This window comes from Pezoporus flaviventris, unplaced genomic scaffold (assembly GCF_033815535.1).
Source record: "Pezoporus flaviventris isolate CSIRO_AGI_PZ_B2104156 unplaced genomic scaffold, CSIRO_AGI_Pfla_v1 ptg000005l, whole genome shotgun sequence".
Lineage (NCBI taxonomy): Eukaryota > Metazoa > Chordata > Aves > Psittaciformes > Psittacidae > Pezoporus > Pezoporus flaviventris.
Genome location: NW_026892553.1, coordinates 19,382,792 through 19,395,604, shown reverse-complemented (window position 1 = coordinate 19,395,604; position 12,813 = coordinate 19,382,792). Strand labels below are relative to the sequence as shown.

Here is a 12,813-nt window from a genome sequence, read left to right as displayed (position 1 = left end):
ATTAGCATCGAAATCCTTTTTTCCCCTGCGCCAGTGACAGCTGATGGGAGGTGTGCAGGGAACAGCCAGCCATTATTCTGCTTGTGAATCATAAAGGTACCTTGCTGCAAGAGCAGCATCAAGGACGGCGCCGCGCTGCGGGTACGCAGCGCTTGAGGTCTCCGTGTAACGCAAAGGTGGGTGATTTACTGTGAGTAAATGGGCTGGGGCAGGGGGTGGTTCCACTCTGCCTCATGCAGGATCCAAGCACCCTCTCCTTGACCTCAACATTTGCTGACAGAGCCCGAGAGGGTTGCCCAATGCCTGCCTTGGGCCATTCCGACTGTTCTGGGTTTGTCTGGATACGTAGGACCAGGATTGTGGTTGCATCATTTGTCCTGTTTCATCCAAAACACTCCCATTCAACTTATTAGTTTGATTGAAGCATCAAATCTATTTGCATCATCTATAAGGTGGCATATTGACCAGAGCGGGTCAGTGGGGCTCCTCTGCCCCACAAGGCAGGGCTAAGCTGCTCACAGTGCATGATGAATCCATGCCTGGTGTTAAGACAGGTCTGATGTGGAGGCTTCTACATCTGTCCTTCAAAACACACTGCTATGGACCTCTTGTCTCACAGGAGCACTCATGGGACAGTGCAATGATGGGGAAGATCAGGGGGCAAAGCCACGCTGGAGATGAAGATGTGGGCAGGAAACGAGTCAAGGGATGCACTGGCATCATCCTGCAAGGCATCTCTGTGCAGCATCCTCTCAGCACAGGCACAAGAGGTGATCCCCTTCCCTGCATTGCCTGCCCACAGGCTGTGTAACGGTATCCCATAGAGCAGCTTTATTTACTTACTTATTTTCCCTTGCTTACCCAGGAAAGCAGCCTGGAAACTCCACTGGGAAATGCCAGTTTGGGAAGCATCTCTGGCATCAGCCCGCAGGGCGCTGATGCTGCCTGGGCTGCTCTAGGCAAGATTCCCGCACTGACAGTGTGCAGGGCACAAAACACCCATAGGAGTCACTAATGAGAGCGGCTGCCTGTCTGCTCGGGAGCACTGGGAAAGGGAGGGGTTTCAGGGAAAGAAGAGCGTTCCCTCTTGCTCCTCCTTGCCTGGGAAACGTGCTTCCTGTGGCTTTGCAAAGCGGGGAGGGCAGGAACCCAGAGCCGGGTTTATTCCCTTGTGCGTATCCATCCCCTTCACCTCCCATACACACAGCTGCAGCATGCACCGGTACTTGCTTTAACGCGGACTGAAACCCCTGAAGGATCTTCCGGCCTGATTCTGGCAGGAGAAGGATCTCCTGCCTGCATAAAGGCTTTATGATGGCAGATCCAAACTTCCATGGGATTCCTGCCCCTGCCTCCGAACTTTGTTTGTGTCAATATGAGCAGGAAATGTTGCACATCTCTGCGGAGGGAAGAATGAGTGCATTGAGTCAAGCCGGCTCGGTTGGAGCAGCTCAGGGACTGTGCTCTGCATCCTTCTTAGCAATCCTGAAAGGAGGGAGAGCAATCTGTAATTAAAGCAATACATATGTAAAGGAGCATCTGCCACACAACCAGTTCAGCTTCTTTGTGTTCAACACGGATCTCTGTTGATGTGTTATTTGTGGCTTACTCTTTGTATGTAAGGGTGTTATTACACTGGATTTTGGCTTGATTTAAGCAATTAAGTGAGTCAAATCCTTCAATTCATTTGCAGGCTGTTCGAAGCTGTTCTGTTGGCTCTTGATGGGTGTTCCTGAGGCTGCCTCTCAGCTTGCAGCTACTCTTATGATTTACCAGTATTCAGAAGCAGGTTTGGGTAAATCAGTTCAGGTTTTCACTGACCAGATGTGCTTGGACGTGAACCTGAGAGCCCTTCTCACAAACCTGGTTGGTTTCTGTACTTCTCTAACAGCTCTTCTGATGAACGGCTTCAGTAGCTTCAGTCCAATTCCTTGGTGGCTCTAAGATCAAGTAGCTCCATTTCAGTTTAGCATGCAGTAAAAGTACTGAGAGCCTGAGGTCTTTGTGGCATGAAAGAAGATGCTCTTATTTCAGTGTAGGAAATGAGCCTGGGCTTGCATTTCCTGATCTCTCAATGCTGCTGCTTACTCTGTGCGTAAACGTGATCCCTTATTCTTTGTTTCTTTCCAGGGCCTGGTTCAAAGCTTGGAGCTCCCTAAATATCTCTTCAAAACCATAAATATATGAAAACCTATATCATCGTATTGGTGATTTTGCTGTCTGTGATCACTCCTGCTGCAACGAATGGCCATGGTGTGCAGGGCTCGTGGGTTGGACTTGGGTGCGGATGAGCATCTCTTCCTCCTGAGGTGTATGTCCATGTTCCTAAGCTGGAACTCCAGCTGTGCCAGCATGGCTCAGTCAGGAAGGAGGCTTGGTCTGTCCTGGTTAGGTGTTTGTTTTGGCTGCAGCAGGTTGTCACCATGTGTGCACAGTGCCCTGTGTCATTGGATCATGCAATGCTGCATCTCTCTTCCCTTTGCAGGATGCTTCTCCTTATCTCCTGCCTTGTGTTGCTTCTGTGATGGGAGAACGGGATCAGTGCAGACAGCAAGGGGCACCTCTGGCTGCTTCTGAATATCAAAGCTCTTGGAGGTTATTACAGGCTGAGAACATTGGGGCTGTTCAGCCTGGAGAAGAGAAGCTGCATGGAGACCTCAGAGCAGCTTCCAGTGCCTGAAGGGGGCTACAAGGGTGCTGGAGAGGGACTGTTCATCAGGGACTGTAGGGACAGGACAAGGGGTGATGGGTTCAGACTGAAACAGGGGAAGTTCAGGCTGGAGACAAGGAAGAAGTTCTTTACTGTGAGGGTGGTGGGAAACCGGCACAGGGTGCCCAGGGAAGCTGTGGCTGCCCCATCCCTGGCAGTGCCTGATGGAAGAGGGATCATGCAAAGCTCATGCATGCTCCAGGCCTTAGTCCTCCGAAGGAGGCAGTAACAGACGGTGTGCAAGCCACCTCTTCTTCCAAAGGTCCCTTTCCCACAGCTAATGCCCCTTCCCAGGGAGCTGTGCTGTGTCCTGGCGCCGCTGTCGAATGGCACAGCGTGGGAAGCGAGCTTCCCACCAGGTTTAGCTTGGAGAAGTGCCACACTGCAGTGTGGCAGCAGCAGAACGAGTGAGTTCCCACTGCCAGGGAGATGGAGACAGTGGAGCAGCTTGACAAGGAGCCGACTGTTGGGTGAAACAAGGGAAAACAGTGCTTCTGTGGCAGAGTGTGAGCAGACTGTGGTGCTCCCAGCTCAGGGATGCTGTGGGGTGCAGCAGCACACACACAGACACCAGGTCTCTCCTCAATGCAGCTCTCTGGATGCAGCCTCCAGTGTAGTGAGTTACAAACCTTGATGGGCACAAGATGGGTCCTTAATTTGCTTGGTTATCAGCTATCTATCTATCTATCTATCTATCTATCTATCTATCTATCTATCTAATCTTGGAGGTAGGCACTGGATCTTTGGTCTTAATGTAGGCTGGGATTTATGCTCAATGGCTCCTGAGCTGCAGCAGGGCTGGCATCATACTACAGCCCTCGAGCCGTGTAATGGTGTATGCTGAGCATCACGTCACCCCATCCTGCATCCCCTAGCAGCGCTTGTGCTGTTAACCAAAGCTGCTGGTCAATGTACTGCCAATACAGGTGACTTTCTCTCCTGCCACCACTGAACCCTGTGGGGACAGAGCAATGCAGGAACCAGTCTGCTGAGTGCTTCCTTGGCCTTAATCCCATCCCAGAGCTGCTGAGCTTGGGGCCTGGTGCTCACTGGGCTGATGTATGAAGCGCTCAAGGGTTCTTCATTAATTGTGTGTGTGAATATCCCCAGGACAGCTGTGTAAGCTCAAGAGCATCTCATTTCCCATGTGGAGCTCTGGCCTTTTCCCTACCTGAGGCATAGTTCCATGAGTATCTCACTGGTGTCTTGCTACCCAGCAGGAGCCACCACGTCGCAAAAGGCTGTAGCAGTGGCTGTTAGGAAACTTCCTCCTGCTTATGGGAAGTTGACCCATCCTCTGATCACTGGCTATCCGCAGGCTATAAGGAGGACACAGGAGCAGTGTGTGCAAGGGGGTTATGACTTGTGCTTCCTCCTGAGTCCTTGTATGCAGCCAGAGAGGGATTTCTCAGGGGGGTTGGAAATCTGCTCAGAGCTCTTTGCTGTTATCCCACTGATATCAGTGGCCTTTGGCCATGACCTGGCCTGGATTTTGGTGGGGACAGCCTGAAAGGGCATAGCTGGGTTTAAGTGCTGCCCATTGTGTACAGTTAATCAGAGTGAGCTTTTCTATATGGTTCTTTGCAGGCACAGAGAACCTCAAGCTCCAGCCTCCTGAGAGGTACCCATCCATCCTTACCATGCAGGGGGGAAAACCTGCTCTACACCTCAAAGGGAGAAGTCCCTTTGAGCTCAGGTATGTGAAGGCAGGGGATATGAGAGAGCGCTGGGTTTGGACTGAAAAGCTTGCAGGATCGTTTGAAGACCATTCTGACAGACCTCGGCTTACAGAGGTCAGTGGGGTTTTCTGGCAATAGCAGACCAAGAGGTCACTTTTACCACTGAACTCCTTTGAGGCTGTTTTAACAGCAGCCAGTGCTCGGAAAATGAGCCTGGTAAACACGAGAAGAAGGTTGTGCAATTGCCTGGTTTTGTGGTTTGTTAGAGTTTTGCATGGGTGGGCACTGTGGTGTGAACCTGCTTTCAGTTCCACTGATGCTCTTGCTTGCAAAGCTGAGGTACAAACCTCGAGTCCCCTTTTCAAAGGCCCTGATGGATCCCAGGGGCTGGATGCAGGGGGGAATCAGGGGGGATTTTCCTCCTGCACCAAAGGCAGCCTGTCACTTAGAAACTGTCTCTGCATCACCCTTGACATCACTCCGGGGTAAAGGCTGGACTTGATCCTAAAGGTCCTTTCCAACCTGGTTGATTCTATGAGTCTTGATCCTGTGGCAGTGCCATAGACTTTCATGGTCCAGCAGGCAGGCAGTGGAGATGAGATGGGGTGTATGTGTGTGGCAGCACTGAGACTCAGCACTGCTCTACACCGGTAGCTGCAGTGATTCAGCTCTTGAGGATGAGGGTGGATTAGCCAGTCAGGAAGCCAGGAAGGGCAGTGATGCTCCTCAGCACCAACTGCACTGCAGAGTGGGAAGTGAATGGGGCTACGGGAAGGCTGGGACCTTGTGCTGGGTTTCCCTTGGCTGCTGTCAGACACCCACCCTCTACCACCCTCTACCACCCTCTACCACCCTCTACCACCCTCTACCACCCTCTACCACCCTCTACCACCCTCTACCACCCTCTACCACCCTCTACCACCCTCTACCACCCTCTACCACCCTCTACCACCCTCTACCTATCACCCTCTATCACTCCCTGTCCTCAACAGGATACGGACTGCAGCCTCACCTCCAGATGCACCCCCCTCAACCAGCATTGCTCTGAAGATGAGAGCTGACAGTGATTTGTTTCTGTGTCCACTGAATATACTTGGCTGTTCCCATCTCTGGATCTTGACTCTTCCCAGCAACAGCAATGCCTCATTTCACCAGTGATGAAACTGAGACCCGTTGACTTATCTAAGGTAAAGAAGCAACCAGACACAGGCAGCAAGAGGAAGCCAGTTCCTTGCCTTCCAGATCTCTCCACCCCTGTGCCCGCATCCTGGCCAGCTCCATGCAGGGTGCAGGGAGGCTGCTCCTGAGGGAACGAGCCGGGATGTGCCCTGGGTTGCCTTTCCTTTCTCTCACACCGCTTTAGCCCTGTTTCCAGAACACTTTCCCCACCTTCCTGTCACAGCCCTGACCACACTCGAGTCTTACGTGCATCGATTTTCTTCCTGCTCAGCACAGTTCCGTGACGGCTTCAGGTTCATCTTCCCCTGCCTGAATACTGGAGGGGGGGGAGCAATCCTTTTCTCTGTCTTCATTGTTAGTGCCATTGGGGTGTTTTCCTGGAATGAGGCGTTTGGGGTTTTCCTTTCATTACCTTTCGCAGCAAGTGCCCACTGTAGTGCGCAAGCTGAGAGCATCACCTCGGTGTCACGGTTCCCTTCAGGTGCGCAGGGGGTTTTAAGGCCAGGATTTTCCACTTGCAAATAAAGGTTGTTCTTCTGCTGCTGAAAGGGAAGGACAGCCCGTTGGCTGGTGATTCATTCAAGTGAAGGAGCCTGGGATATGAGGAGCTGCTCGTAGCCCCCATAGCTGGGATATGAGGTGGCACAATGAGGTCCAAGGGGAGATGGGGATGTGCTGCCTGGGACTCTGGCTGAGCCTGGCCATTAGCAGGGAAACTGAAAGCCCACCTCCAATTTGATGTCTGGATCTGACCCCTGGACCTATAAGCAGCACTCACATGGCTCTGTCCCCCATTTATCATGCATGAGATAGGTTTGGAGGAGTCTTTTTCCAGATGAAGCTTCTTCCTCTGGTGTGACTTGATCCTGGGGGAGTTGCATGTGGAGAATCACATCAATTTTAGGCTGTTAGCCCCATTCCCTGCTAAAACAGAGTGCCTGAACAAGCCGTGTGTTGCTGTAGCTCTACAGGAAACCTCTTGGTAGGATGAGGGCAACTGACACCCAGCCCCCAGCCCATCACAGCCCGAGTGCAGTGGGACAGGAGTGGGAGCAGGGTCCCATGAGAGGGACCAGTGCTCCCATCACAGCAGCTGCTCTTCTGGCCCCTGGGGTAAACATGAGATGAGCTGAGGTCTCTTCTCAGTGCTCTGCAAGAAGGCTGCAGGCTCCCACAAGCAGCGTGCGTCTGTACCCAGACACTGCAGCAGGTTTGCCTCCAGCATCAGGAGGATGCAGGGGCCAGGGCTGCAGCATCTCCTGTCATCGCGTTCCTGGAAGGATGGGAGATGCCCTGGTTGTGTGTCAGGGCTGGGATTTACCCAGGGTGGAGCCACTTCTTGGGAATGCTTTTTCTCCAGGCTGGAAAGGGCAGAGGGGAATGTTGAAGCTGGGATATCTGATGCCCTGCCATCACCGGGCACATCTCTTGACCTCATTATTCATTTGCAAGTGTGTAGCATCTTTTGCAGAAAGGATGCTTAGAAAGAGAAGCACCTTCAAATTGATGTTCCTGGTAGCACCATCCCACTGCAGCCCTCCCATGGGAAGTCTCCGTTCTGCATCTGCTGCATCCCCAGAGCCCTGCAGGGAGAGGCGGTTCCTGGCCTCTGAGGAACTTGACATTTGTCATTGTGCTGCCACCATTTTGCTCTGCAGAAGCCCCCTGGCCACCTCCAGATGTCCCTCAATGATTTCCTGGTGTTTCCACACTCCCACGTAGCACACATGAGACATGAACTTGGTAGGGCGTGAGCTGGGATTGGGGTGCCAGTGATGTCCATTTCCTTATGTCTGGATCTGTGCATCCTTTGCTTTGCAGTGCTGGAAGGAAGGAGCTGCCCCAGTGGCCAGGATCCAGCCTGGGACACTCCTTCCCACGCTGCCAGGATGGTTTCTATAACACCAGGGATGTTCTGTTTCCATTTCTGCACACGTTGTTTCCTTTACCTTCACTGGTGAGGTGATGCTGAGCTGCTCGGGTTCCTGTGCGCAGCCCGGGGGCAAGAGTTCCTACGAAAGGGGTTGCCTATGCCACTGTGGCCATGAGCAAAACCAGCTTTGCACCACCTCAGACTATGGCATCGGGGCTGCCAAGCTGGCTTGGGGCTGTCACTTGCTGTCTTCTTTAAGCAGGTCTTGTCCCTGGCCTCAGCACTAAGAACATTCCGATGTTGGCAGCAGCCTTTGAAGCTTTACTTTGCTCTTCTCCCCACAGAGCCCTTTGTTCTGCAGCCTGAGGACTACCCTGAGCCATGCCCACATCCTGGGGCACAGGGCAGGTGAGGCTGCACACGTGTGCCCGGCTGCAGGGCTCCTCCAGCATCACTGCAGCATCATGTCCCAGCATGGAGGTCCTTCATCTTTAGCACCAGCTTTCCATGCGGCTGTGTGATGGAGGGGTGGACGGGCAGGGAGGAGAGACAGAGAAGTCAGTAGATGGCAGAGTTGGTTTAGCATCTGCTCGTTGCCATGTCTCGTGCAGGCTCACAGGGATTTTAGGATGGATTTCCTAAAATCCAACCCCCAGAGCATCACAGCCTGTGGTGCTGGGACTGTGGGTACCACTGCGGTGTGTACTGCATGCTGGTGAAGGTGACACTGCTCTGCCTTTGCATCGCTGTGCAAGTGGTTCAGGATGGGGTTTGCTGCTTCTGTGTGTGCCCTGTCTTGGTTGGGCTCTCAGATGGAGCAGGGTGACTGTGTGTGGATTTCCACCCCGGCACAGATCCCACGTTCTCCATGGGGATGGTTATTCCCAGGCAGGGGCTGAGGATTGGCTCCCCAAAGCCCTCGGATCAAAGCTCCTTGTCTGCTCCTCACCCCTTTGGCTGCTCACCTTTGCTGGCTGATCTGCCATCACCAGCAGCATCACTCTCTCTTGCTCCACATGGGGCTGTGCATGATCCCAAGGGAATCCCAGTGATCCCAAGGGATGAGCAAAACCCCCCAGGGGATTCCAGGGCCAGCAGAGGTAGAGGGTTAAGGCTGGAACAGGATGCAGTGAAGAGCCACGGAGGTGATTCTCTTGGTGGTGAAGAAAGCCCCATGGTGAGAACCTCGTGGAGGTCGATGTGTGTGAGGTTTTGAATGAGTGATTTGCATTGATGTTGCCTCTTCAGGGGGCTGTGGTTTAATGCAGGAGAGAAAGGCAGAAGACGAAGTCACTGGCTGCTAAACCAACCCAGGGACATTGCCCATCTCTTGGTCATTTCCAGTCAGGATCCAGATTTGCTGCAGGACGTGTTGGGGCCATTGAGCCAGCCCAGAGCACAAGGGCTCACTTCAAACCTCTGGCTACAGAGGGAAAGGCTGTGTCTCACCCACCTCCTGCATCCACCCAAAATCCTTGGCCTCCATCCATCCCTTTAAGGTCCCTTCTGTCCCAAACCAGGCTGGGGTTCTAGCTTTGGCCAAGAGCAGCAAAACCCTCCTTAGGGCAGCACGCAAACCCTGACCTAGGGGCACATCCCACCCATGTGGCTGGGGATCCCCATGGGGCTGCGAGAGCTTGAGGTTGGGTGGCTTTGCCATGGGCAAGGCTGGCTTTGGAAACGTGGAGCTCATGGAGTGCTTGCAGCAGCATCCTCCAGGACCCAGCCCCACAGGGTTTCGCTGTAGCTTTGATGGTCACAGGCTCCAGCACCCCTGGAAGCTGCTTTTGGTGCTTGGCTGAGTGAGGGGAGATACATGGGATGCTCCCGGTCCCTTCCTCTCTGACTCAGGCAGCAGGGGCTTCTTTGGCAGGGCTGGGGTTCCCCCCACCAGGCTCTATTTTTAGGAAGCCAGAAGTAGGTGCAGCTGACACAGCAAGAAGTTTCTGGTGCAATCTGTGGTTTCACAGCTTTGGTGAGGCTCAGCATCAGCAGTTTAGCGGGTGGATGCTCTCCATGCAAGGCTGGCATCACCACCCTGATATGGCATGGAAGCCATGTGCCCCTTTGGGGTCCTTAATCCTCTGTGGGGTCCCTGGGGCTTGTTTCTGTGCCTTTCCTGGCTCTCCAGCCACTTTGATCCCTTGGGAAAGGACACCCATGGGTGGTACAGGAGGACAGGGAAGCGAGGAGGGAAGGGGGTACAGTGGATGATGGCCATTGGAGAAGGGTGGATCAGAAGGACAGCATCACCTCAATGCCATTCCCTGCAGCTCTTTCCCATTGCTCTTTGCTGCTCTGGAGGGTGGCTTGGAAGGGGCAGATGCCTCTGGGGAAAATGAGGTGGAGGTGGTGCTCTGCACCCTGCTCCCATCAAGCTGCAGGGCAGCAGGAGCAGGGTCCAGCTCGTGTTCAGGTCTGATGGAGCCTGGAGCTTCTGCTGACCTCCTCATGGATGTCTCCATGGCTCACCACGGCCCTGCAGCCTGCCATTACCACCATAGCGGCTACAACCAGCATCTCTTCTTGCACAGAGAGACATGAACACTGCAAGCACTGGCACCTTCAGCTCTCCCTGAGGCTGCCTGTTGCTGCTCTGCGCTCCAAGAGCTTTCTCTCATTCTTACCAAGGTGAGAAAGGAATGGAAACTGCCACGCAACCGTTCCTTCTCCTGATGCTGATGATGCTTTCTGCGGTGTTCTGGCTATGTCTGTTCCCTCTTCCTCTCTGTTGATGGCGTTGTCCTGGAGATACAAGAGCTCAGAGGATACAGGAGAGGGAAAAACCTAAAGAAGTGACAAAGCAAACGGTGGGGAAGCTCAACTTCCCCTTCTGCCAGCGGCCCTGTGCTGAAGGAACTTCATTGGGGTTTCTCTCCCTTCTGCATCCCTCTCACGGCATTGCAGCCAAACTGCTTTGGTGACTCAAAACAGCATCTCCCTTTTGAATGCATTGTTCTCAGCCCTGCCCTGCACCCAGCTTCTGTTACTTGTGGAGAGCATTCAGGGTGAGCAGCGCAGCTGAAAGAGCTTGACACGAAACCACAGTGGGCATCGCAAGCCAAATGAAATCACTCCTTTCTCAGCAGCTTTCACCTCGCTGCCTTCAGAAGCGCTCCCGGGCAGGCGAGCGGATGTTTTCTCAGTATACAAAGCTCTGAGCACCGAGGACAAGTGGAGAAAACGTGTTGTTGATGAGCGGAAACAGCACGACTGGGTCAATAGGAATGCAAGCGATGGATCACATTTTCCCATCATCTCGGCCAGGGTGGGATGTACGGAGGAGCTGTGCCAGTCTGGGCTCGCACGTGGATGGGCATGGTTACAGGCAGAGGGTTTGGGCACTGAAAGAAAACCCTGTAGCTGAGCTCATCGATGGTGAAGGTGTGACTTCACCTTCCCTGATGTTATCCTATGCGGGCAGACTCTTCCCTCTGTTGCTGGGCACTCCTTCCTATCATTGCGCTCAACCATGTGTTGTTCCCCAAGGCTGTAGCATAGAAACTGAGACTGGTTTGAGTTGGAAAGGACCTCAAAGCTCCTCCAGCTCCAAGCCCTGCCACAGGCAGGGACCCCTTCCACTAGAGCAGCTTGCTCCAAGCCCCTGTGTCCAACCTGCCCTTGAACACTGCCAGGGATGGGGCAGCCACAGCTTCTCTGGGCACCCTGTGCCAGCGCCTCAGCACCCTCCCAGGGAAGAGCTTCTGCCTAAGAGCTCATCTCAGTCTCCCCTCGGGCAGGTTAAAGCCATTCCCCCATGTTCTTACAGCAGTCAAGGGGTCAAGGACATGCAGCCATGATGCTATCTGGCCTTGCCATGGGCTAACACAGGTCTTGAGTCTTTCTCCCTACCCTTACCATCCACGCGGCCAACCTGGTGATGTGGGGTGGTGGATGCAGCTCCAGAGGGCTTGCTCTGTGCCATCTAGGGCTGGATTGCCAGTGTGGAGCAATGGTTTCCTGCAGAGAGCTGCCAGCCTGCTCTCCACGCTGACAAACCCCTGCCAGGATCCCTGCTGTCACACTTTCCACCCGGTCTCTCCCGTCAAGGTGACAGTGACGAGCAACTCTCAGTTTCATGGTGTGCAGCACAAGCTGGCCAACCCTCCGATGATGCTTTGTACCGGGTACCCGAACCCTGAGCCTCTCCCCATCCTCCTCACAGAACCCAGCATCCTCCCGTGAAGCTGCCAACAGCTCCGGCCTCCCCAGCAAGCTGGATGCAATGGGGCCAACAACATGTTTGGGGTTTCCAGCATTATCTCCGAGTTCTTCTCATTTCAGTGAAACAGCGAGAGGGGGAGATCCAAAAACGGCTTTGAGAAGAAGCCAGGGCTCAGGAATAGCAGTGTAAATCCTCCCCTGCTGCTCTCTGCAGTGCTTATTGATGTGGCTTCGCACGTTATCGCTGCCTCTCAGTCCTGATGCTCTGGATTCAGGGAATGTGTGAAGCAATGACTGCCCATGTCCTTTTGTAGAGACCTCCCCCAAACGTGAGTGTTAAATTCAGAGGAAGAGCCTGGAAAATGCTGGTGAGCACCGTGAGGCTGATGCACTGGGGGAGTCTCTGGGGAGCCATGAAATGGCTTTTTTGCATGTGGCAAGCTCACCATGGCAGGGACCGTGTGCGGGAGCCTGATGTCCGACCAGACCACTGCGAGGACGTTGGGGCAGGTTTTGCCAGTGTCTGTCCAGAGATAAAGCCCATTTTAACACATAAAGGACTGAAAGCAGTGCCCCCAGGCTGTGTGTGGGCTTGATCCCATGTACAGCAGAGCTTCAAGCCCAAGGGACCAGGTCTAAAGCCCATCAAAGCTAAGGGGGACCCCCTTTTGCAACCCAACACTGTGCATCCCCAGCACTGTTTGGGTCACCTCATTGCTGTCACGACGATGCTCCTGTGGTGCTTGGGAAGCCCTGGTGGTCTGGACAGCAAGGCAGCCCTTGGATGCTGAGGGCATGTGAGCATCCCTTGGGACATGGGCACACAGGAGCTGGGACCCCAGGGCCACTTTCTCCTCTAGAAGGCAAAACCGACATTGGGGAGCTGCCCTGGAGCTGGCAGCCCCATCCCAAGGCTCCCCTCATTGCAGAGGGGTGACGGTCCTGGCATGGTGAGGCTCCAAAGCACCATCCAGGGCCTCTGCCTACCGCTGCCCACGAAGGTGCCATCCCACACGTGTGATTTGGGTGCTATATTTAGGAGCAGGGTGACCTGTCAAGGCTGCAGAGATGTTTGTGCTCTGTTACCAGCTCTTGCATTTGCAGCTCGAGCGCCCTAACCACACAGGACAGGATGCGAGGGAGAGGGTAGGTAGCAAAAGCGACTGCTGGACTCCATCCTTCAATGCTCTGAGCAGCCCTGATGAGGT

General features: G+C 53.9%; 1 long non-coding RNA gene across 1 annotated transcript in view; it reads right to left on the bottom strand.

The window, feature by feature from the left end:
- Nucleotides 1-12,813, bottom strand: part of LOC133265562 (uncharacterized) — a 377,264-nt gene that overhangs the window by 77,496 nt on the left and 286,955 nt on the right. The window lies entirely within an intron of this gene.